General features: G+C 52.1%; 1 pseudogene; it reads left to right on the forward strand.

The window, feature by feature from the left end:
- Nucleotides 1-1623: 1623 nt before the first annotated feature.
- Nucleotides 1624-2417, forward strand: LOC101136399 (homeobox protein VENTX-like; annotated as a pseudogene).
- Nucleotides 2418-3642: the final 1225 nt, after the last annotated feature.

Genomic DNA, 3642 nt, shown 5'->3' on the forward strand with positions numbered 1-3642 from the left:
CGTTTATGACCTGAAAAACTCCGTAACCATAAACCAAAGTCTGGAGAAGAAACCAAAATAAAGAACAGAATTACCATCTTTTTCCTCATCATGCCCTTATCTCTACCTCAGCCTCCCAGTTCATTAAAGGTGCCATTCCTTGCTTTGCACAACACAAATACTTGCCTATGGGCCAATTTGAAATGACTCAGGATAACAGCCTTCTGAAAACACTTAAAAGGATTTACTTGCCATATCTATGTATCCCACAAACACGTCTTAAACACTTGTTGAGAGCCTTACTCAGTGCCAGACTCTGGGATCGAGAGAACAAGACGTGGTCTCATCCTCGATGAACAAGACAGTCCAGAGATGAGGGGAAGGGAGGAAAGAACGAATCTTTCCACAAATAAGGACATTTGAAAGTGGCAAATGTGCCAGGGGGTGCTGTGGCTCACACCTGTAATCCCAGTACTTTGGGAAGCTGAGGCAGGAGGATCCCTTAAGCTCAGGAGTTCGAAACCAGCCTGGGGAACAGAGTGAGACTCCATCTCTACAAAAAAAAATGTTAAAAAATTAGTGCACGCCCGTAGTCTCAGCAACTCAGGAGGCTGAGGCAGGAGGATTGCTTGAACCCAGAAGTTTGAAGCTGCAGTGAGCCGAGATCACGTCACTACACTCCAGCCTGGGCAAAAGAGAGGGACTCCATCTCAAAAAAAAAAAAAAAAAAGTAATAATGCTCTACTGATTTTATGTCCAGGGTTATTACAGCAGCATCCACACACTGTTTCTTATGCACGACGGCAAAGAAGCCAGAAAAATCATCAAATATTTTGGAAAGAGTCAAGTCATCTAGTGTATGAAGTTTGGCTTCTAAGAGATCTCTTATTCCTACTCTCTTCCCTCTCCAATTCATCTTGCATCCTACTTCTGGGTCAGTACTCGTAAAGCTTAATTCTAATTGTATTAATCCTCTGCTCAAAGAGTTCTAAGGCCCCTCCTCTTAACTATCGAGTGAAGTCCAGGCTCCTTAGCAATGCACCCAAGCATTCCAAAATTTAGCCTCAGCCTGCCGCTCCAGCATTGCCTTTTTATTCAGTAAATATCAATTAAATGCCAAGCATGGGAGATACTGGGAAAATCAAGAGACCAGAAATTAGTCAAGATTCCTAATTTCTCAGTAGAATATTAAGCAAACAAATTAAGCAAGCAAACAAAAAATTTCAAATGGTGACAAGTGCTATGAAGAAAATAAAGCAGCGCTAGAGAATGGCAGGGGTGGGGGACCACTCTACAATGGGTGATTAGGAGGAGCATCTGAGTAAGAGACATTTAAACGGAGACCTGAATAACTAGGAGCAAGCCACATGACCCTCTAGGGGATGACTACGTCAAGCAAAGGAACCAGCCAAGGCAAAGGCCCGATGGAACTATGAAGACCAGGGTGGGTAGAGCGTCAGGAACAAGGGAGAGAATGGTGTGAGACAAGGTTGGAGAACCTGGACCACGTAGGCCTTACAGGCCCATGGATTTTTAACCCCATGTCTGATGAGAAACCATTAGCAGGTTTTAAGAAGGAAGCAGGTGGTGGATCCTGCGCCTGGCCAGCCCTGCCCGGCCTTCCCTCTGGCCCACCTGACCACCATGCGTCCCTCCTCCTCCCCACCTCGTGGCCGGCAGCAGCCCTCCAGCTTTGGCTCCGTGGGCTGGCTCTCCCAGAACAGCTGCTCAGGGCCGACCCACACCCCCAGGCCTGCCGACGTCTCCCCGGGGAGCCACCCTGGCCCGGGCCAGACATCCGGCACCCGGGAGCCCCCTCAGGCCGTCAGCGTCAAGAAGGCTCGGTCCTCAAATCTGCCTGCGCCGGAGAGGGCCGTGGCTGGGTTGGGTAAGAAGCCAAACCCCTGGCAGGCCCCCTGTGTAGGCACAGCCTTCACCACCGAGCAGGTCCGCGCCTTGGAGGGCGTCTTCCAGCACCACCAGGACCTGGGCCCTCTGGAACGGAAAAGGCTGGCAGGGAGATGCAGCTCTCGGACGTCCAGACAAAAACCTGGTTTCAAAACCGCCAGATGAAACAGAAACGGCAAACGCAGGACTCCCAGCTGAACAGCCCCTTCTCTGTGTCTCTCCACGCGCCCCCTGCTTTCCACTCACCGTCTTCTGGCCTTGTCAATGACCTGCAGCTGCCGTGCCCTTGGGCACCCCTGCCAGGGCCCCAGGCTCTGATGCTGCCCCCTGGCTCTCTCTGGGGTATCTGCCAAGTGGAACAAGAGGCCCTGGCCTCTGCGGGGGCTTCCTGCTATGGGCAGCCTCTGGCGTACCACCGGCCAAGCCCAGGAAGTGGCGTGCGTACGCTGGGACCAGCTCTGTCCACGGGGCCCTGGGGCCTGAGCGCGCTGCAGGAGACGGGGGGATGCATTTTGAGGATGCACTTCTGACTCCATGCCTCCCACACGCGCGGTCTGTGCAGATCGCACCTGGAGCCTACGTGGAGGATTCAGCTGCTCTGTTCTGTTTTCATCGTGGCGGCACCTCTCACCCTGACCCACGCAAAGGTTCTGGAGCTTTCTGGAGAATATATTTATTAAAGCCACCTCTTCACTGAAAGTTACCAAAAGGGTCCGTTTAGGAAGTAAATGGTCAGTGAACAGAGTCAAACGCAGAAATGGGCTTGTTATGGGTAGGGCTTTCAGCATATGATAAAAGGATAATTTGTTTTTTAAAAAATGTTGGAAAAACTGGTTTTCCAGTTGGAAAAAGTAAAGGTTGTAAATTTTGTGTGTAAAAAAGAAAACCAGGAAGGATTGGAAGGGAATGCAAGTGTCGTGTTTATAACCTTGGGGTCCGAGTCCCTCTTAACAAGGACTCCAAAGCTGGAAAGCAGGAGGAACAAAGGTGAAAATTAAGGCGGGGTGCTGGGGCCCTGCAATGCTCTCTAGGCCGTGAGTGAGCTGGGACTGTGCCGGCAGCCTGCTGGGGGCTGCTCTTCTCGGGCCAGGGAAAGTGGGGCAGCCAGAACCTGCGGCTGTGCCTGGACTGAAACCGTCGCACATGTCCCCACTCTTCAGCATGTGCTCACCTGTCCCCCTCCTCGCAGCAGCCTCGGGACAAAACAGAATGACTCAAGGACAGCACTTCCTGCTGAAAATCTCGAAGTGCCCAGAATGGGAGGCACGGAAGCCCCTCCCGGGGAGGACTCTCCCTCATTGATGGAGCATTTTTGGTGCAGACCCCTCACCGCACGCACCGAAGCTTAGACAAGGGCGCATCCGTCCACGTCGCCCCAGAGTGCCCAGGAGGCAGGCAGCGCGGGGCACCCAGACAGACGGGTTCAGCCTGCAGGACTGAGAGGCGACCTGTGAAACCGACCCAGGCATCCCAACAGGAACAAAAGCGTGGTCCTGTGGCCGTGTCCACAGCAAGTTCCACTTTCCCCTTACTCATTTCTGCCTTGTTGGAAGTGTTTACAACCAGAAAAAAGAAAAGTAAGGAAGCAAACTAATGTGATATTCAGCCTAGATGGGTCAGTTTGGCTACCCTAAGAAGAAGAGATTGAGCTGGGGCAAGGGACGAGGCAAGGAACTCAGCTGGAAGCCCCTGCAGATTTCAAGTGAGATGTGGAGGTGGCCTGGACCAGAGTGACAGCAAGAGAGATGGAAAGAG

Source organism: Gorilla gorilla, chromosome 7, assembly GCF_029281585.2.
Source record: "Gorilla gorilla gorilla isolate KB3781 chromosome 7, NHGRI_mGorGor1-v2.1_pri, whole genome shotgun sequence".
Lineage (NCBI taxonomy): Eukaryota > Metazoa > Chordata > Mammalia > Primates > Hominidae > Gorilla > Gorilla gorilla.